The 23017-nt window shown below is 43.6% G+C and overlaps 2 long non-coding RNA genes across 2 annotated transcripts; one reads left to right on the forward strand and one right to left on the reverse strand.

Moving 5' to 3' along the window:
• The first annotated feature begins 2717 nt into the window (after positions 1–2717).
• On the forward strand, positions 2718–16694 carry LOC119119543. The gene is made up of 3 exons (XR_005097337.1): positions 2718–2800; positions 8641–8642; positions 16684–16694. It is a non-coding gene; the product is annotated as an uncharacterized LOC119119543 (long non-coding RNA).
• Positions 16695–19152: 2458 nt separating this feature from the next.
• On the reverse strand, positions 19153–22023 carry LOC119119522. Its single transcript, XR_005097315.1, has 2 exons — positions 21087–22023; positions 19153–20630 (listed from the first exon to the last, which is right to left on the reverse strand). It is a non-coding gene; the product is annotated as an uncharacterized LOC119119522 (long non-coding RNA).
• Positions 22024–23017: the final 994 nt, after the last annotated feature.

The raw sequence follows: 23017 nt of genomic DNA on the forward strand, positions 1-23017 counted from the left end.
GTAGATGCCGGGAACGCTCGGAGGTTCTACTGAGCACTTCGATGAGACGACGACCACCAATCGTCCCCGTGCCCCAATCAACCCCAAAAGAGAAGATTTTGTTTGCTGACGACTGGTTATGGAGATGTCGTTTACTAGGGGTGACGGAAGGGGGCCGGGAGGACTTCCGTCCTACGCTGGGCATTGCTGCTTTTTTCATTGCAACTCAAGGTTTTGTGCTGTTGTCATCGTTAAATACTGGCAGTGGGTCTCAATTATTGCAGAACCCGTGGACGCTGACCCGGGCCTGGAATGCGACTCTGAGGACGGTGCAGTGGACATAAAGATTTTGGAGGGACGGCAGGCCCTGGGCAGTGATCCCGGCGCAATTCACTACTGAGCATTCAGTGGACTGGACTTTGCATCGACAGGCACTTACATATGCAAGGGGGGCAACACTGAGGGCGCTTCAGTGTTGCAGTATGCTGTGATATTGCGTCAAAATTATATCCATCATTACTTTATCTGATGACTACATGCCGCATTACTTTATCTCATTCGTTTACCTTGTCACATATTAACATTATGACAATGCACTTTGACTGTTTAGCGGTCGGTGAACCTGTCATTTCTTTTCCTTACTGTTTTGTGAGCTCATACTGTTTTGTGGATTGTGATATGTGCCAGGACTCCTTGTACCTGGCTGACGCCAGGTGGAGGGAATCACTGAGGATGTTAGAAAGGGCCTCCCTCTTTTTCCATGTCATTAGACTGGCAGGGTTTTTTCTCGAGGAAGGGCCGGCAACTTTTTGAGGTTTCTAACGGGCCACGCCAAATTCATTACTTCACAAATTATCGACGGTGTTGAGGTATTACCTAAGTGGGGTGGTTATTGTCATTTGGATAATGTGGACTTCGATTTTCTTTACTTGTGGTTCCTGAGAGGCCTCAGATTGCTGTCAGGGAGCAATTGGATAGCAAAGTAGTTTGAGCTTTCCTAGTTAAAATAACCTTAAGTAGCATGCCTCGAGCGTGATTTAGGCTGTGCAGGTATAGAGGCTTTGCAGCTGACGTCATCAAGCTACCCACATTAGCTTGGCGGCCATCTTGGCGGTCAACTTTTCAGTGCCGGTCAACGACTCACACACGCTTTCTTGTTATATCTGCTGCTATTTGAGCTTAAAAATGCCGGATACCTGCTGTGCTGTTGGATGTAGCAATAGACGAGGCGATAAACCAAATCTTAGCTTCTATAGATTTCCGGCGAACATGAAAAAACGTGATAAATGGATCGCGGATATTCGTCGTGAACGATGGAAACCTACGATTTACACAAGGATATGCAATGAGGACTTCATATCAGGTATGTAAACAAACTATTCACCCCTGATTTGTTTCACAAAATGTGAAATAATACAATATGGGATGATACAAATATGATTGTTGAAAATGCTGGGTGCATTTTTAGAAAGGCAGCAAGAGCAGCAAGGCAGGGAATGGGATGATTTCTTCAGTTCACCCCCCCGTTTTTATTTTGTGTTTATTTTTTCATGATGCTTCATCTGATTGGCTTGAAAACGTTATCAATGTAAATATTGAACTTCATATTGGAATTGAACAATTAATTCTCGAGTGAATGCATTAGGAAATTTCCCCAAAAATTATTATGAACCTTGTGAAACAATTTTTTTTTAATGTAGCATTTTTTAACAAGAGGGTTTTTGTTACTTCATTTGGCACAAGGTAAAATCTACATTGGTAAAGTTTTCAAGCCATTGGCACAAGGTTAAAATTTTTATTGGTTAAGTTTTCAAGCCAATCAGATGTGGCATCATGCAAAAATAAACAAAAAATAAAAATGGTAGCAACTTGAACAGACAGGTACAGTATCTGAATGATTTCACTCTATTCAGTTTTTTAATATAACAAGTTATGAAATGCCATTACAAAACAAATCGACGAGGTAATTATAAATATCTGGATATGAGCGTTCAGGCAGGTCGGCTGTTGCAAAATGCTCGGGCGATTTTAGCATGCTTCTCGGTAAAAGGTACGGATCCGTTGTGCCAACAAGGTTCAACTTCTCTCTGTAACGTTTCTTGGAGTCTTCATCCAAATGCCTAACTTCGTTGGATAGCAAATCAGCCATAATTCGTAAGAAATCGGTGAAAACGTAGCGCAGAAATCAGACAACCAATACAAACACGTAGGAACGAGCTGACGAGTTGACCGCCAAGATGGCGGCATAACACAAAATCACGTGATAAAACCACGTGACTGCAAAGCCTCTATAGGCCAAATTGTAGACGTGACCAGAAAATTTGGTTGGGGGAAGATTTTTGGATGTTTACCGATGACATCTCTTGTTGGACCGTTTTCGGGACATTTATAAAGTCCCGGAGGGGGGAATGTAGTAAATTTTGGATTCTATGCGTCTTTGTATGTTGCCTTTAGGTGATAAACTAGCAGCAGTGAGACTACTATAAGCTATTTTTGCGGTACAGAGAAGCTCTAGTTTCAGTAATGTGTAGGTACTTAGAATATGGAAGGGCCATTCGTCCGTGACCAGGAAGACCCTTGTCCATGCCCTTTTAGGGGCATCGGAAGTAACCAATAGAGTGAGACTCGAACCGCAGCTGTTGTCTTACGAGGTACAAATGATGTGGGGACGAGAGAACAGGGAGGAAGAGAAAGAGAGGAGAAGGAAAAAGGAGCTGCTGCTAACATCTTTGCTTTCGGGGCCACTCGAATTTTTGGAGAGACATCACTCTGACATCGGTTGAAAAAAATCTTTTCCCAATCAGTCGTGTGTCACTGGAGTGTTCCTTCTCTGGGCCAGCCATCGTCCAACGAGTGTTTTTTGGAGACCAGCGAAGCAACAAAGACCATTCACCACAGTAGTTTAAAGTTCAGCTCACAAATTTTAAAATAAATTTGTTCAGTTCATAGTTCAGAAATGAATTTTTTTTAAACTAAGTTTTTCGTTCCAAAAATTAAAAGTTCATCGCCCCCCTCCCCATCCAAAAAATATGTTGCTGTAAGCCGTTACCCATATTGGCATTTCTTCATTGTTTTCACCCGTTCCATCCACACTAGTATTTAGGAGCTGGTATCACTCTACAATCTCATATACAAGAGAACGTTTATTTAATTTTGTTTTTCTTCTACGAATTGAAGGAAAAACATGACTGTGGTCCAAAATGTACAAACACAAACAATCTGCTGGAGGTGCCAGACTGAGGTAGGAAACTTAGGATGAACAAATGAAGTGTTTAATGTGAAAAACATTTACATTTAACACTATATTGGCTTTAACTAGGGTGACCAGATTTGGGCTTCTGAAAAAGAGGACACCTTTGGGGGGGGGGTCATTTGTGACATATGTTATGACACAAAAGACATGACAATTGCATTTATTGTCCTGAATAACACAAAACAACATATATACAATAACAAAATCATATTTACACTAACACAAACATATGTGTACACAGACATTTTTTAGTTTTATAGTGTTACACTAAGTAAAAAAAAGAAAAGAAATGAAAAAAAAAAAAGCTCCTCTTCAGTCCTCCTCTTGCGGAGTGTGTTGGCACCTTTATTTGCCACAGACACGTAAGTGCCTGCCTTGCATGCCAAGCAATTTTTTTATTCAACTCCTTCGTGAACGTGCATTTTCGTTTCGGCATTGCTCGTAAACACTCTGTATGGACAGGCCAGCCCACCCTACTTCGTAGCAAAGTGACTATATTTGAGGAGAAAGGTGTGACTTATTTGCGAACGATACAGGAAAAACCTGGAATTGATTGAAATGGAACGGAGTGGCAATTCTATTGACAATGTACTGTACATGTATTATGTTTGAGGCAGTCCAACAAAATCCCGGACGATTTTGAAATTCCCCCCAGACATTTTTTTAGGGCTCAAAAGTAGGACATGTCCGGGAAGAAGAGGACATCTGGTCACCCTACTTTAACTCACTTTTTATTTTTTGGGCTGAATGTATTATTTCTTGTTTGTCCGAAGAACCAGAAAACCTTTAGAACTTGGGAAATAACAGTACAAAGGTAAAGGTGCAAAATCCAAAGAACTAAAACAATAACAAAAACAATCTCATCAAGAGTAATTCAGAGTTCAACACCATTGAGGGCACAACTCATAAAATTCTTGATTGTTCTCTTAGGACGATACCTTATCGTTACAGTTTGACGAGAACGAGGGAGTGGGGCTACTGATCGCGCTGAGTTGTAGCGTCATCACGTTATTTCCCCTCCTTCAAGCAGACGTCGCATTTTGATGATGCACGCGTCGCGCGTTTGTGGCCAGGGTTGCCAGATATTTTTTCCACGCCTTATTTATAGTGCGTTTAGCAGGGTTTTCTTTTGTAGTCTAAAAAGAGAAAACCTGGCACTCTTGAATGAAAATGAACTGCCCCTCAAAACTCATTCATTGGCCACAGAATGAGCGTGTTTACAGAAACATCACAAAGCAAAAATGTGCTACGTTCAGTTCATGTTTGTCCAAACCTAAAAGCGTTAATGCACTTTCGTTCATTGAACCTTCGTTCATCTACAACACTGGATACTGGAATTTGGTTTTGAATCAGCATCTTCGTTTCTCAGTTAAACCTGATACATAATGAAGACAATATTCTTCTCTTCCTAAGTCACCTTCCTCTTGTTCCTTCTTGAGCTAGTTGCACATTTTATATAGTACAACCATCTGGTTTTGAGGGCCTCACTCAAGAAAAAAAAGCGTAGGCACCTGAGATTTCCACACCAACACTTGGGCTATGCCAGGGGTGTCCAACCTTTTTGCAAAGAGGGCCAGATTTGGTGAGGTGAAAATGTGTGCGGGCCGACCATTCAGCCTGACATTCCTCACATAGAACACAAATAAATCTAAACAAATTTACTAAGTCACTCATTTCATATTTGCCTTTTTTTATTTATATTTTAAGACGCTTAAACATGTCTTAGGTTCATTTGAAACATGACATATTTTTGGCAATTAAATGTTCACTGTAGACGTCATATTATTGGAACTTTTAAATTCAAAACAGAGAAATAGATAATCTTATTCAGATGTGCAAACATTGACCACAAGTCTCAGTGCATATATATTTATAACTGTGGTTTTGATAGTCACAAAACAAAATGTATTCACTGAGATTTTAGAATTTAGTCGTCTCAGATGACAGATGACTTGCCTGCACTAATGTGAAGGGCGATACTGAGATTTGGACTGCAGTACATAGGCCAGCTCTGGCTCAAAGGCAGTGGTTTTGATGTGCAAGATGTCACGCAGGTGAGAGTCAGTTAGTCGTGTCCTCACGCGGCTCTTGTTAAAGTTCATAACCGAAAAGGTCTTCTCACACAAATACGTTGAGCCAAACAAGCTCAGCATTTTCTTAGCAAATGTTCGAATCTCTTGGAACCTGCCTTCATCCAGCTGGCAGTAAAAGTCCGCAAGAGAAAGCTGTTGGTGTCGACTGCGGCACTCGTCGTCACACTGCAGCTCAATGAGCTCCAGCTGCAGGTGGTCCCGAGCATTATCAGGGTCCACGGAGAAAGGAGAGGAAAACATCGTGATCTCTTTCTCAATAGCTGCAAAATCCCGAAAGCGTTGTTGGAACTCCACAGCCAGAGATGAGATGTCTACTGCATACCTCCTTGTTTGCGTGTTGATATCGCTCTGTGGAAAGCTGGTCATGGTTCCCTGCAGCGCTGGGAAGTGTGTGGTATTGGGCTGCGTTTGTGACAGGTGCCTTTGGAAAAGTTGCAGCTTAGTTCCAAAGGCTTTGATGTGTGAATACAGTTGGCTAATCACTGCATTTGGCCCCTGAAGGCTTGTGTTCAGCACGTTCAGGTGCTTTGTTGTGTCAACTAAAAAACTCAAATCAGCCAGCCAAACTGGGTCAGATATTTCTGGGATTGATTGTCCCTTTTTTGCCATGAACTCTCCGATTTCCCGCCTAAGAGAGTAGAAGCGCTGCAGTGCAGACCCCCGACTGAGCCATCTCACGTCGTTGTGATAGACAACATCTCCGTATTCAGCCTGGATGTCGAATAGAAACTGTTGAAACTGACGGTGGCACAAGGCTTTGGAGCGAATATAATTAATAGCCTTTATTACCGGTTTCATAATATGATCATATTTGAGATGTTTGGCACATAGAACTTCCTGGTGAATAATGCAATGAAGTTTCACAGCTTTACCTCCTTGCTCGACGACTTTGTTACATATACGGGTTGATAATCCACTCCGTTCGCCAGCCATGGCAGGTGCGCCGTCCGTGATAATTCCAGAAACTTTATCCCACGGGAGTTTCATGTCATCTACGGCAGAGCAAACAGAAACGAATAAATCTGTTGCTCTTGTTTGGTCTTTAAGGCTCTGGAGGTCAAGTAGCTCTTCAGTCACGTTCATTTCACTGTCCATTCCTCTCAAAAAAATAAGTAACTGAGCGGTGTCAGATGCGTCCGTGCTTTCGTCGCAAGCTAAGGAAAAAAAGTCAAACTCCTTTCCTCTGGCCCCCAACTGTCTCTTAATATCCGATGAAACATCTTCAATTCTCCGTGCCACAGTGTTACGAGCCAGGCAAACATTGGCAAACTCTTGCTTCTTCTCAGGACAGATTTTCTCAACCATTGTCATCACGCAGTCTTTGATAAATTCACCCTCAGTAAAAGGTTTGCAGTGCTTAGCAATCAGCGCTGCCACCTCGTAGCCTTTGTGGCATTTTCATTTGACTCTCGGGCTCTTGTGAAAAATCGCTGCTGTGACGTTAAACCAGCTTCCAGTTGCTTCAATTTTCCGCTGCGTTTGTTCCCCGTTAGCTTGTCGTACATGTCGGCATGTTTCGACTGGTAGTGTCTCTTGACATTGTAGTCCTTAAAAACAGACACAGTCTCTTGGCAAATTAGGCAGACACAGTTGTTTCGTATTTCAGTGAAAAAATAGTCCAATTTCCACTTGTCCTGGAAGCGCCTGCTCTCACGGTCAACTTTCCTTTTTTTACTCGCGGTCGCCATTTCAGAACTTGGCAGGAAAGGGTCACACAGGGATCATGCAGCCAGAGTTCGACCGAGTGCTGCTGCCCTCTTCTGAGTAAATATAAAATAGCTTTTGTACGTGTGTATTTTATGCGCTGGTCAACAGTGGTGGCGGGCCACATATTATAGATTTTATGACAGAGGCTGCGGGCCTGATGAAATTTGACCACGGGCCGCAATTGGCCCGCGGGCCGGACTTTGGACACGTCTGGGCTATGCTAACTGACTGACGTGCGGCTAGCAACTAGCACCCCCTGCCATAAGGCTGGATAACCTTTTTTTCGTTGCCTCCGTTGGGTCTCTTTTCAAAGCTGTTTTGTTCATCTAAAGAAACACGACGTTACAGACAGATGACAAAAAACACTAGATATCACACTGCTCAAAAAAATTAAAGGAACACTTTGAAAACACATCAGATTTCAATGGTGAATTTTTGGGGGGAATATCTATACTGATATGGACAGTTTAATGTCTCAGGAACAAAAGGATGCCACATCTTTTGATGGAAATAAAAGTTTTCAGCCTACAGAGGGCTCAGTATACAGACACCCCAAAAATCAAAGTGAAAAAATTATATGGCAGGCTCATCCTTTTTGCCTAAATTCAATTTCTGCAACTCAAAATTCTTTTCAATATCTTGTGTGGCCCCCACGAGCTTGTATGCAGGCTTGACAACGTTGCGGCATGCTCCTAATGAGACGACGGATGGTGTCTTGTGAGATGTCCTCCCAGATCTGTCTAAGGGCATCAGTGAGCTCCTGTAAAGTCTGAAGAGCAACCTGGCAGCGTATGATGGACCCAAACATTATGTCCCAGAGGTGTTCTATCTAGTTTAGATCAGGTGATCGTGAGGGCCATTCAATTGTGTCAATTCCTTCATCCTCCAGATACTGTCTGCATACTCTTGCCACAATAGGCTGGGCATTGTTGTGGATCAGGAGGAACCCAGGACCTACTGCACCAGCGTAGGGTCTGACCATGGGTGCAAGATTTCGTCCCGATACCTAATGGCAGTCAGACTGCCGTTCTCTAGCCTGTAGAGGTCTGTTCGTCCCTCCATGGAAATGCCTCCCCAGACCATCACTGACCCACCACCGAACAGGTCATGCTGAATGATGTTGGAGGCAGCATAGCGCTCTCCTTGGCTTCTCCAGACCCTTTTACGTCTATCACAAGTGCTCAGGGTAAACCCACTCTCATCTGTGAAAAGCACAGGGCGCCAGTGGCGGACTTGCCAATTCTGGTGTTCTATGGCAAATGCCAATCGAGCTCCACGGTGCTGAGCAATGAGCACAGGAAACACTACAGGACGTCGTGCCCTGAGGCCACTCTCGTGAAGTCTGTTTCTGACTGTTTGGGCAGAGACATTCACACCAGTAGCCTGCTGGAGGTCATTCTGTAGGGCTCAGGCAGTGCTCAACTTGTTCCTCCTTGAACAAAGCAGCAGATATCGTTCCTGCTGATGGAATGAGGACCGTCTACGGCCCTGTCCAGCTCTCCTAGAGTAACTGCCTGTCTGCTGGAATCTCCTCCATGCTCTGGAGATTGTACTGGGAGACACATCAAATCTTCTTGCAACAGCATGCATGGATGTGCCATCCTGGAGGAGTTGGACAATCTGCGCAACTTCAGGAGGGTTAAGAAATCGCCTCATGCTCCCAGTCGTGATAATGACTCTAGCTAAAGCCAACACTTGTGGAAAAACTGTTAAAAAAGATCAAGAGGGAGGAACTTGAAATGGCCTCCACCTGTTTTGGGGACCATCTCGTTGTTGCCCCTTTAGTGCACCTGTTGTTAATTCCATCAACACCAATGCAGCTGAAACTGATTAACAACCCCCTCTGCCACGTACCTGACCAAAACCTTATCAGAAAAGTCTAATTGAATTATGCCATACCCTGATAAAAAAATGTTCCTTTAATTTGTTTGAGCAGTGTATATACATCAGCTTACCTATGGAAATCAGTTAATATAGCCACAGTGTTTGAACACTTAAACAGCGACAGAGACAGACAGCAGTTCAGTCTAACTGCATAGCCTGTCACCATAGGCAGCCCTGTGATTACGCAATCCTCAGAGGAGGCAAGGCAGGAAGTTGGCTCCTCCGAGCGAATCGTCTTCGGTTTTAAAATAACTATAAAAATTCAGCGATTTTGGTTCAAAATGATACAAAATTATTGAAATTAAAAGGAAAATGACTTTATAATAAAAACAATAGAATTTGTTTTTTCCCCTTTTCATGATGGCAGGGGAGGCACGGCCTCCTCTGACCGCACGTCCCTGCTAACTGATGAAGCCTGCACATACCTATGAGAGGCAAAACATCTTGACAGGACAACCACAACAGTCCAGGAGAGCAACAGTTCAGGAGCGACAGTCCTTGCTCTGAAAATGATCATAAAAATATTGGAATGGACTTTTACTGTTTGTTGTGTTTTATCCTCTGTCCATCCATCATCTACTACTCGCTGTCACGCCAGTGCCATAACACGCTCGGCCGGTAACTTCCCTCAGCCACACCCCTTTCATCACCGTAATGTCTGTCACCTGCTTCCTCTTGTTACCTTATGTATTTAAACCCTGCCCGTGTGCATCTCCCTGTCGGTGTCTACTGTTGTCTCCCGTCTGTGTCCGCGCCTAGTGTTCCTGTCCTGCTCATCTATATTACCCCGGTCTTGTCTGGAGGCTCACGGTCAGAATCTGTTCCGTGTCCGAGTGGACTTCTGTCTGTCTGTTTGCTGGCCGTGAGTCTCTATCCCGTCTGTGTCTTCGTTTCCCCACCTACCTCCCTCCCAACTCCCTTTCCCTTCAATAAACCCTGGTTCAAGCTGCATTTGGTCGCCCGGCTCCACTCTTTCCCGACACTCGCGGGTGTGTTGGAGACTATCCCAGCTGTCATCGGGCAGTAGGTGGGGGAAACCCTGAACCAGTTGCCAGCCAATCGCAGGGCACACAGGACCAAATAACCATCCGCACACACAGTCACACCTACCGGCAATTTGGAGTGCTCAATCGGCCTATCAAAAATGTTTTTGGGATGTGGGAGGAAACCGGAGGACCCGGAGGAAACCCACGCAGGCACAGGGAGAACATGCAGGGCCGCAGGTGAAATCGAGCCCGCACCCTCTGAACTGTGAGGTGGACGTTCTAACCCAGACATGGGCAAACTACGGCCCGCGGGCCACATCCACAATAAATTGTATTGTTAATTTTTTTTGGGGTCATTTTCCCTGCAATTACTATGTTTCCCCAGTAGATGGGGAAGCGCATTTACTCCCGGGAGCCGTGTCAGAAAGCTCGGTGCACACTCACAAGTGCGTGTGCGTACTCAGTAGTACGTAGTAATTTCATCTATCAGTGCCGAATTTCGAGTGTAGGCTGTGATGTCAGTATTCTCGTAATTCGCGCGCTGAGCTTTCAGATACAGTTTTATGCTAATGCCAGCCACAAACCTTCCCCTGGAATCCTTCCATTAAAATGAGGGGCCCGAAGAAAAGAAAGGTGGACACTGAGTGCCGAATGTTAAAAAAGAGTGGACAATTTGGCTCGACCTCCGTGTGTGAGAAGACGTTCAGCCACATGGACGTCAACAAAGCCCGTCACAGATCTAGGTTAACGGACCGACACCTCGGCTCTATCCTAAGAATTACCACAACATATTTTACTCCAGACTATGATGCACTAGCAAAAAAGGGAAACCAACAATACTATTGATTTCTTTATTACTTTATTTAGATGTATTCTTTCACTGATTCTTCAAGATGATGTATTTGGTCAGAATGTTTGCCGTTGGATGTGATTTCACCTCATTAGATAAACATATTTCATAAATCTGACCTGCAGGCGCTGAAGTGATGGAAAATGTTATTCATCATAACAGTGTCGTATTTAATAAGAATCACTGATAGTAGTTTTTTGGTGAAATATTTTTTTAATGCTGTTAATAAATGCATTTGTTTTCAAGAAGCTTTTTTTTAATATCCATGTTTTAGTATCCACTAAAAGTAAAAACCTTTTATGCAATGACCTTGAAGGAATGGGGTCAAAATACAAAAAGTCCTGCCTAGCTACAAAAACAGATATGCTCAAACCTCATTGAATAAAGTACATAAGCAGAAAAGTATATTCACATATTAAATCAATAAAAGAAACATTTTAAGCATATAATTATACCTACACACCAAATCAATAAAGAGGACATAACTAGACATTTTTGATAGGTGGTAATGACAAAGGTTTTTATAACTTTATGATCTGATATATATTTCTGAGGACTTTGAAATAACAAATGTTTTTTGATATATTGCCTGAATAGCTTAATGACCCTTAAGGAACTGTTTAATGCATGCCTGATGATTCTCTAAATCACGGACACTGCCAAAGCCGTCTAAAAAGGTTTGACACTCGTCAGGGAAGCACATAAGTGCATGCCCTTCCAACAGCTACTTCACACACTGTTTGCTTCCACATGTCACAACTGGTACTATAGCTCCACCCATCACCTTTGTCCTCATAATCAGTGACAGATCCGGCAAGTTTAATTCGGCAACCCACATCTGCCCATGTTATACTGTGAGGTTTAAACAATTAAATGTGGGGTACAGCCGACAACTTGTATTTGTCTTTCTGAGGAGCGGGCAGGAGCACAGCAGCTGCAAATGACCTGCGATCAGTGTACAGAGTAGTGATTGTCAAGGTTACTTCTGTGTCACTGAGAAAATTTTCAATATATTCATCTTGTGGATCAGTGATAATATTCATGGTGACATGTAATTGATTACAAGTCATTTCTGATTCAGGTCGTGACTATTGTTTTCGGGCTTCACTCAGTAAACTGCTTGGTAGCTTGGGATTCTGTTCAGCAGAGATGTCATAGGAACAGCAAACCTGTTCCCCTGCTTGTGCAGCATATGAGTCAACATCTCTTACTCTACATGCTCGCATAACTTCCTTTACTGGAATTATTGCAATTCCCAATCTGGTCATCAGACCTCGTCCCAGCAGGTTTATGGGGCATTTTGGGGATAGGACAATCGAGACTGAAGCTATGATTCCCGTTTCATCATCTCTTACTTCAACTGGATTGGAGATACTCTCCTTGTATACCTGCCCATCAGCAGATTTCACCCAAATCGTTTTTTGGGAGTTTTACAAGCCCGGGTATCACACAAAAACTCTACTTCACTTACTCCAATGTTTAAGGTAACATATGGTTTTTCTTTTAATGCACTCAGAATGTCCCATGCTGTATGGACATCTACTATTTCTTCTTCTGTAGGAGCACGAGAGGTCAAAGGGGAGGAATCTAGTCATGCTGAAAATTTGGCTTTTCCTCTGCCTCTTCCTCCACCCCTTGAGTGGTTTTGTTTTACATGACGACACTCTCTTGCAAAGTGTCCTTGTTTCCCACAGTTCCAACAGTCCAAATTGGATGGGGATTTTGAATTGAATGGTGGCCTGCGACCTTGTTGGCCTCTACCTCTTCCTCTGCCCCGTTGGGAACCTTGGAAGAAGACTGTTGTATCTTAATCTCGGTCATCATCATCATCTAGATGAAATACATCAGAACTTTTGCCTTTCTTAATCACTTTGTCAGCGTGTCTGGCCCACTGCATGGTTGTAACATGAGCAGAGTCCACTTCCACCAAGTGTTTCCTCACCCAGTTGCCTATCTCAGGGCGGTAACCAGTGAGGAGTGTATTTTTAAGCTGTTGCTGATAAGCACTCTCAACTGCATCATTGAATGGGATGCCACTATGCACCCTGAATTATTTTTCAAATCGTAAGCCCAAATCATCAGCATCTTCCCCAGGCTTCTGTTTTATTCCTGCTAAATGACCATAATTTGCTTGTCTTTGAAATCTCACTCTTTGCACAAGATCGTTTCATTGTGCTGCATACTCCCCTCTCAATTGATTTCCCTCAACGGGATAGGGGAAAGTTCCTTGGTTATTTCTACCTGTATAATTCCCTCTAACCTTTGCACAGTCTTTTCCCAAAGAAGACATTGCAGCTTCTCCTGCCTCACCCATTTAGTCTGTAGGAATGTATGATTCCAGTCATGTCTTCTGCCTATTTATCTGGTCTTCTGCAACAGGGGTAACCCCTTCAACTGCTTTTCTTGCCTCTTCCAAAGTCCATCGCCGAAAAACATATGTATGTGGAGGGTAGCCTTCCCCTGCAATAGGGTTTGGCACCTGTATCATTGGGCACACATCAACATTGTCTAAATTTTGGGAAAATCTAGCAGCATTGGTCATACTTCTTGTTTGTACAGGAGTTCTAATAATGTTACCCTGACCTTTTTTGCTCTTATATGGGGGAGGGTACAAGTCTGTTTGGATACAAGTTTTGCATAGGAGCGGAAGGCTCCTCTTGCTCCTCTGCCTGAGCTGCGCCTTGAACTGAGCCTTGAGCTGCGGCTTGAGCTACGACCGGGACAGCGCGCCTGTGCACTGTGGCCTCATTGTCTTCCGGCCTGACAAACATACTCGCGGCCTCATCACTTTTCACCTTTCTATTGTCTTTTTAATTTGTTCTCTTCTCTCTTGTGAAGCTTTCAACCACATTCTAGCACATTTCAATTCTCTCTCTTTTCTTTCCTTTTTCAGTCCCTTTATCTTCCTAGCCACACTCTCCTCCAAAACTTCAACCACTATCTTCCACATTTCAACTTTCAACTTTCCTTCTACTCCATACTTTTTCTTCCACTTCGGCATGTATCGCATATAATTAAGAAATCTAGTCGCCATGTACTTCTCATCTCCTTCAAGAGCCCCTTTATTCAGGCATTTTCCGCTTTCATTTCCCATCTTAATTTTAGTATTTTACGTTTGTAAAAAAATTGTTCTATATTTTTTCTTTGAGGATCTTTCTGTGTGTCTGACTTCATAAGAGTGTGTCTGACTTTATAAGACCAAGTCTGGTTGTTATGATGCGTCTCGTGTGTTGGTGGAGTGTTGGTGGAGTGCCCAGTGCATGTCACTTCTCACTGTCAACCCTCACCGCTGGCTAGCAGTATGCGAACGGGAGAGCCGAGTGCGTAAGTCTCTCCCTGCCAGTACATAGCCTCTCTAACAGCAAGCCCTATGTAGTGCCTCCACGCGGCGACACATGGTAACTGGGTACAACACGGACCCAGGCTAAACTACAAGGGACTTGGAGGAGGTTTGGCCCCTAGACGTGCGGCACGCAGGCCCACCGGTGTGTGGACACGCCCTGGTGCCCACGAACCAGCCCCCAACTATGGGTTAAATAGTACCACTACCCAGTGGGCTCCTCGGGAGAGGAATGGGCTAAGGGAGTCAACCCCTACAGAAAATCAATTTCCCCTTGGGTTGGTGTCAGGAAGGGCATCCGACTGTAAAATGTTTTGCTCCAAAAATTTTCTCAGTATAGGCACTCTCAACCACGAGATGGCCATGGACCGTCCCCGGTGGAAGAAAGCCATATCGAGAATCCAGTCCAACCCACCGGCGCCTGGAAAGCGGACTTTAAGTCTAAGTCTTAAACCGATGATGATGATGATCCTCAATGCAGGTTTAAATTGACCTCTCAACAAATTACTAGCCTGTGTTATTACCATGGATTAATGCTAGAACAGTTTTTTAGTCAATTTATCCTACCAGTCACACTACCACACAACTTTCAGGCAAACAGCTTAGAAAAACGGACAAAAAAAAGAATCTATGCCCTTCTTCAATTAAGAAAAAGAAGCTCTGTTTTTTCTAGCCCGTTCCTTCCACTGGGAGTCAAACCCAAGCTGTTCTTTGGCTCGGAAAAACGGACAAAGAAAAATCTACGCTCTTCTTTGATTAACAAAAAAGAAGCTCTGTGTTTCTTAGCACGTTCCTTCCACTGGGACTCTGACCCAAGCTAGATCCCATAGCTTGGAAAAACAGACAAAGAAGAATCTACGCACTTCTTCGATGAACGAAAAAGAAGCTCTGCTTTTCTTAGCCTGTTCCTTCCACTGGAACTTGAACCCAAGTTATATCTCATGCACTTTTCACTCTTACGCGTTTCACATCAGCACAATCACACAACTTTAGGGCTTTAACTTACTTGTCCCCTGGTTCGTTGCACTGCCGGATCCCGTCAATCCGCCGCTGTCAGACGAAGGCAGACCTAAGATGTTGGCCCAGCAAAGAATTTCCTTCCAAGGTCTTTCTTTACCAGGTCCGGCTAATGGACGCTGGCCCGTCGACGGTGTGCAACAGGTCATTCTCAGTCGGTCAGGAGTGGGTATGCTGGAATCCGGGTCACGGCACCAAAATGTTCGTGTGGTGCTCACTCTAACTTATTTGCAAGAACCACACGGGAGACAGTATGCCCTTTAAGCACTTGAAAGTGGAGAAGTCATTCGTCACTGTGCATACAGCGATGTTTGAACGAAGTCTGACTTAGGCCTCTTGGAAGAGCATATTTATTGAGAGAAGCAGGGTGGGGTTGAGAGTGGACAGGGTGGGGGTGAACCCCTGGCCTCTGGTCAAATCAGAGCAGGGGGTGTTTTACGATGTGTAAACAGAACAACTTTGATTGCTTCCTCTGCAGCTGGTCAATCAGTTCAAGGGATCTTAGAACTTTGTTATACTACGTTGTTAAGACAGGACACGTTTGGTTAATTATTACAGGTTACATTCCAACATAATCATAGGATCAAACTAATCTATCAACCCTAACAGATGTCAAATGTGTTTGGATGAATATCATCCATTAGAGTTGCACTATGTGCAGTGATTCTGCTTGGTCTAGTGATCAATGGGTGAAGCCCGAACATACAATGCATTTACAAATCCATCAGTTGTAATACAATGGAACATTCCAAAGCTCTGGAGCCCGAATAGAAAATGCTCTAGACCCTGCAGACATCTTTTTGGCTCTCTGGGTCACTAAAAGACTGGCGTTTTGCGAGCGGAGGTGACGGGACGGAACGTAAGGAACAACTAGGTCGACGAGATACGAAGACGCTAAGCCATGCAATGATTTATAGGTTAATAGAAGAACCTTGAAGTCCCATCGTAAATGGACCGGGAGCCAATGTAAGTTGGCTAATATTGGGGTAATGTGATCAAATTTTCTTGCCCGTGAGAGCAGCCTTGCAGTGGCATTTTGTACTATCTGTAGACTTTTTAAGATTAAAGATTAAAGATTAAAGTCCCAATGATCGTCACACACACACCTGGGTGTGGTGAAATTTGTCCTCTGCATTTAACCCATCCCCGTGTGATTTTAATCCATCCCCTGGGGGAGAGGGGAGCAGTGAGCAGCAGCGGTGCCGCGCTCGGGAATCAGTTGGTGATCTAACCCCCCAATTCCAACCCTTAATGCTGAGTGCCAAGCAGGGAGGCAATGGGTCCCATTTTTATAGTCTTTGGTATGACCCGGCCGGGGTTTGAACCCACAACCTTCCAGTCTCAGGGCGGACACTCTACCACTAGGCCACTGAGCTGGTTTTGATACTGGACTTAGGAAGACCAGAGAATAATGCGTTACAGTAGTCTAGGTGTGACGTAATAAACGCATTTATAATAGTTTCTGCATCACCGGTCGAAAAAAATTGGAAGAATCTTAGCAATATTGCGAAGGTGAAAAAACGCAATTCTAGTTATGCTCTTAAAGTGCTTTTGAAAGGAGAGCGTTTGGTCAGATCTTACCCCGAGATTAGTTACAGTATCGCTCTGAGTGATAGTACAGTCAAACCTCGGTTTTCAAACGTCCTGGTTCTCGAACAAATCGGAATTTGAACAAAAAATTCGAGATTTTTCTGTTTCGGTTGTAGAACAAAATTCGAAGGTCGAACCTCGTGAGATGAGCCAGGAGGACCCGAGAAAACCCGACCATGCGGCCCGGATGCTGACTGACTCCGTTGTTATTGTATTTTCGTTACTTTGAGGATTGTATTAACCCCTAATCATGCCTCCAAAGAAAGCAAGTGGGAGCAGTAAAGCCATCCTAAAACACAAAAATGCTCTTAAAGCAATGCGACAGTGAGCGCCCGGCGCGCTGCGGTTGCACAATCGGACCAAATTAAGCTCCCTGCGCACTGAGGTCCACTTAAATTTTGGAAAGTACATCAGGACTTTAAAAATATTTTCTAAACTTCAGCAACGGCTCTGTCACAATAATGCGACCAGCGCGGAGCAGTTGCGCGTTCGGCGACGTGCTACGTTTGCGCGTTCTGCGGTGCGCTGCAGTTGCGCGATCGGACAAAATTAAGCTCCCTCCGCACTTATGTAGGTCCACTTAAATTTTGGAAAGTACATCAGGACTTTAAAAATATTTTCTAAATTTCACCGACGGCTCTGTCACGATAATGCGACCAGCATGGTGCGGTTGCGCGTTCGGCGGTGCGCTGCAGTTGCGCGATCTAACAAAAATGCGCAACTGAAAAAATGCTTAAAAAAGCCGGGGGGGTTTTTGTCTTTTAACAGATTAAATTTTTTTCCAGTATTTGTAATGGGAAAATGAGATTCGGAATTGGACTGATTCGCTTCTCGAACCGCCTTCTGGAACGGATTGTGGTCGAAAACCAAGGTTTGACTGTACAGTTATACATAGTTATAGTGGTTTCCTTAAATAAGTGGTGATAACCAGCTGGACCAATTATCAACATCTCAGTTTTATCTGGGTTAAGATGAAGGAAATTGAGAGACATCCATTGTTTGATCTCCGCAAGGCACGCGTCAAGATTACAACAGTCCCACGGATTTGTCATCGATAACGGCATATATAATTGAGTGTCACCCGCGTAACATTGAAAACTAAGGTTATATTTATGTATTATGTCCCAAAGCGGAATCATTTAAATATTAAATAGAATTGGTCGGAGTACCGATCCCTGCGGGACACCACACGTAACATTATAGAGCTCAAGAGGTCACATTGCCATGGACCACTCGGTGAGTCCTGTCTGATATATAGGAATAGAACCAGCATAGTGCTGACCCTGAAATACCAACAGAGCTTATAAAGCGCTCTATTTAAATATCGAAGTCTACAGTGTCGAAGGCAGCACTAAGATCGAGTAATAATAAGGCCGATGAAGTGTTTGAATCCATAGCTATGAGGAGATCATTAGTCACTTTAGCAAGTGCTGTCTCGGTGGAATGATTAGCTCTAAAACCAGACTGAAAAGATTCAAATCGATCGACCATGTAATCAATAAGCTGCTGCGCAACTACTTTTTCAAGAAGTTTTGCTATGAATGGGAGATTTGAAACCGGCCTATAATTACAGAGACTGTCCGGGTCGAGATTTGGTCGTTTAAGTAGCGGTTTAATGATAGCGGTTTTAAAGGCTGTTGGCACTATACCAGAGGACACAGACAGATTAATTATATTTAAGACGGACGGTTCTAAAATTTGAAATAATCCTTTAAATAGTTTGGCTGGAAGCGGGTCGAGTAAACATGTTGTTTGTTTAGTCGCACTAACACGCTTTGACACGCTTTTAAAATTTGAGAGGGTTATTGCATGATCGTCAGCGCCCGTAATAGGCAGTCTCGACTGAGTGATTGGGATGGTCATCTTGATCTCATCCCTAATGGATTCAATCTTTCGAACGAAAAATTTCATGAACTCTTCGGCTGAGTGGAAGGAGCTATCAGAGGTCGGCTGGCGTAGTGTTAGCTTTGCCACTGTATCAAATAAGTATTTAGGATTGTTTTTATTGAGATTAATAATTTGGGAGAAATAATTAGTTTTTGCGAAAATAAGCGCATCTTTGTATTTCAGGAGGCTGTCACCCTGATGGAAAACCTCAAGTTTGGTTAAACGCCATTTGCACTCATGCTGTCTACATAATTGCTTAAGCGTACGTGTTTCATCTGTGAACCAATGGAGTAGGCTTTCTACGGCGAGTTTTCAGACGTAGTGGCGCTACAGAGTCGATGGCATTTAACAATGTCGCATTGAGTTCATTTGTAAGATTATCAATAGAGCCGATATATGCGGGAAATATGGCAGTTGCCGGCGGCAGTAACTCAGCGCAGTCACAGTTACGGAGTTAATATTACGGTTGCTGTAATTTTGATTGTGCTCTTGTCTTTGACAGAGAACTAAAATTTCAAATTTCATTAAGTAGTGATCAGACATTACAGTAGTGTATGGCAGTACTGTTATATTTGAGGTTGCCAGTCCTCGGGATAATACCAGATCTAAGGTATTTCCATTCTTATGCGTTGCTGCCTGTATGGCTTGCGTAAAACCAAACGTATCAATTAAGGTCTGAAACGCCAAAGTAAGTGGCTCTGACGGTAAGTTTATGTGGATATTGAAATCCTCCATAATTATTATATTATCCGCATTTGTCACTAGATCAGCCACGAATTCTGAAAATTCATCCAGGAAACCAAAGTAAGCCCCGGGTGGACGGGAAATAACAGCAAAATAAAACAACGGTAGCACTGTTGATTGGACAATGAGAACTTCAAATGTTTTAAATACGTTAATCGAACGAGGCCTAAATCTAAGATCAGAATTAGAGATAAGGGCGACACCCCCGCCCTTTTTACGAGGACGCGCCAGTTGCGAGCTCACAAAATTTGGAGACGAGGCCTCATTAAGCGGCAGCAGTTCATTAGTTTTTAAACAGGTCTCGCAAAGACCAAAAATGTTTAGATTATGTTCTGTGATGAGGTCATTAACGAGTACTGCTTTCGTGTGAAGTGATCTAATATTCATAAAACCGAGTTTGAGTCTAATCGGTAGATCGGGGTTCGTATCTATCGGAGGATTTTTAAACGAAACACGAGTAAGATCGTGTTGTCTAGCCCAACATTGCGTCTAAAATGTTTATTAGCGCGGCGGGAAGATACGACCATAGGAATTTGAAAGTTAATATTCGGCAGCCATGTAATATTATCCGGAACTATAAACTATCCGGAACTATCTATAAAATAGTCCCTGCTTCTTACAGAAACCAGCCATCCATTGATTAAAGGAGACTAATCTACTAAACCTCTCATCAGTGCCTCTCCCAGGTAGGGGGCCAGAGACAAATACTCGATGCCGATTCATCTTTCTGACGAGATCACAAGTCATCGCTATGTTATTCTTTGTGATCTCTGATTGCCTCATCCTAACATCATTGGAGCCAACGTGTATCACTATATCCAAGTAGCTAGTGTTGTTGGACCTACGCTACTGACCTATTGCGAGCCTATTGCGAGCCAGCTCCCTAAGATTAGCTTCGATGTGGGGTGCTCTGCCGCCAGGGATACACATTACCGTGGCTGGATTTTTAAGCGTGATGTTTCGGGTAATGGAGTCACCTATGACCAAAGTGGAGAGCCAGTAGACAGAGATGGCTTGGGACGGCTATGAGTCTTAGCTGGCTCATCGCAGTTAGCAAGCCGCTTGGGGCTAGTGCTAACTGGGCTAGCGGGCTGACTACAGCCCGCATCTGTGTCCGCCACATCTACGGTTATCGCGCTATTCTGCTCTAGCTGGCGGACACGTCCCTCTAGCAGGGACAACCTCTCTAAGAGAAGGGTGCAGTTGGTGCACGAAGCCGTACAAACCTCTTGATCCTCAGCCATACTTACGTGTCCAATGATTGATGGTAGACAGTAGACAAACAGCCACGAAGCCTCCGCTGAGAGCCGAACAGTGACGTGGTTGAAATAGCAGGGATTGATGGTCCGCGAGTTTCAACAATAGTAACTCCCAAAAGTGGAGTAAAAAACGTAAAAAGCGAGTGAGGCAAAACTAGAAAAGAATGTAAAAATGTAGAAATGTAGATCGTCTCTCTAGTGACGCTGCGGCGCTCTACGTGGCAAACCGGAAGTCCGCAGATGTATCCTTGAGAGCCGTTACTTCCTTGGCAGCCAGACCTTGACTAGCTTAGTAATGTGTTTACAATGATTTTGAATGGACAAATTGTGGTCACTTCCTTCCCTGAAAAAGACCTAGACGGAGGGGAGAGGGCGTGGCCACATTCCTTATTTTCAGAGGGTGTTTTTTTTTTTTTTTTAAATTAAAAAGCTTTTTACTGATTTCTCCATAACAAATAAATTGAAAATGCAGGCAAATCCTGATTTAAAAACAATACAAAACAAAAACATACATACATTGAAGTTGTAAGTGAAAAATTTACCTTCCTGGCCCTATGGTTGGTTGGATTTTTTTACACCGGCTGCCCTTCCTGACATAATCCTCCTCATTCATTCAGGCTTGGGACTGGCACAGAATGTGCAGGCAGCACACCCAATTTGGCCAAGAGTTATTATTTATCTTTTTATTTTTATGCACCACAATAGACCGAGAATGTATCCCGCTGCCAGCGCACAAGCCAGGCAGGTCGGCGATTTGATGAGTTAAAAGTAAACAAAAGTGTCAGCTCATGGCCCGACGAGGAGGCTCGACCCGCACAGCATGACAACGTCCTGAGGTCAGCTTACTGCAAAGACAAGCAGCGCTGGACTTCCTTCAGCTGAGTGTGGCCATTTAAAGCACCTCCTTTTTGGATAAGCAGCAGGTGATACCCCATACATGGACTCCAGTGGAAGTCTAAGTCAAATGAACCCTTACCAATTTCAATTGAATACTATATAATGACATATGAATAATTTGCTTAGATAAAGCCTCTCAGAATGCAATGTGTTTGCGTACGGTGGTGATTGGTGAAAGAAGATAGACGTAACAGTGCACTTCAGCTAGAGAGGCTGCTCATTTCTCTTAAATCAGCCACAGAGAGCCTACTCCGTGTGATATGTTAAGTAGTCATAAGTGGAGATGTCCATGTAAATTTTGGTGCCAATTGATAGCTGTTTTTGTACATTTTAATGATTTTCAATGGGGAAATTACGATCTCTTCCTTCTGAGACGTAGTCAGGCTGATGTGTCATATCAAGCAGACTCCGCCCAAAAAGTGGGCGTATGTAAGTGTACCGCCCTTCTGTTTCAAAATACAGTTAAATCTAAAGTGTGGTTTTTTCAAAGGGGAATTGTAACACTGACATCTTTTTTTAATACAGTTCTATCACATACAGTGCCTTGCGAAAGTATTCGGCCCCCTTGAACCTTTCAACATTTCGCGACATTTCAGGCTTCAAACATAAAGATATAAAAGTTTAATTTTTTGTCAAGAATCAACAAGTGGGACACAATCGTGAAGTGGAACAAAATTTATTGGATAATTTAAACTTTTTTAACAAATAAAAAACTGAAAAGTGGGGCGTGCAATATTATTCGGCCCCCTTGCGCTAATACTTTGTAGCGCCACCTTTTGCTGCAATTACAGCTGCAAGTCGCTTGGGGTATGTCTATCAGTTTTGCACATCGAGAGACTGGAATTCTTGCCCATTCTTCCTTGCAAAACAGCTCGAGCTCAGTGAGGTTGGATGGAGAGCGTTTGTGAACAGCAGTCTTCAGCTCTTTCCACAGATTCTCGATTGGATTCAGGTCTGGACTTTGACTTGGCCATTCTAACACCTGGATACGTCTATTTGTGAACCATTCCATTGTAGATTTGGCTTTATGTTTTGGATCATTGTCCTGTTGGAAGATAAATCTCCGTCCCAGTCTCAGGTCTTTTGCAGACTCCAACAGGTTTTCTTCCAGAATGGTCCTGTATTTGGCTCCATCCATCTTCCCATCAATTTTAGCCATCTTCCCTGTCCCTGCTGAAGAAAAGCAGGCCCAAACCATGATGCTGCCACCACCATGTTTGACAGTGTGGATGGTGTGTTCAGGGTAATGAGCTGTGTTGCTTTTACGCCAAACATATCGTTTTGCATTGTGGCCAAAAAGTTCGATTTTGGTTTCATCTGACCAGAGCACCTTCTTCCACATGTTTGGTGTCTCCCCCAGGTGGCTTGTGGCAAACTTTAAACGAGACTTTTTATGGATATCTTTGAGAAATGGCTTTCTTCTTGCCACTCTTCCATAAAGGCCAGATTTGTGCAGTGCACGACTGATTGTTGTCCTATGGACAGACTCTCCCACCTCAGCTGTAGTTATCTGCAGTTCATCCAGAGTGAT

Source organism: Syngnathus acus, chromosome 2 (assembly GCF_901709675.1).
Source record: "Syngnathus acus chromosome 2, fSynAcu1.2, whole genome shotgun sequence".
Taxonomy (NCBI): Eukaryota; Metazoa; Chordata; class Actinopteri; order Syngnathiformes; family Syngnathidae; genus Syngnathus; species Syngnathus acus.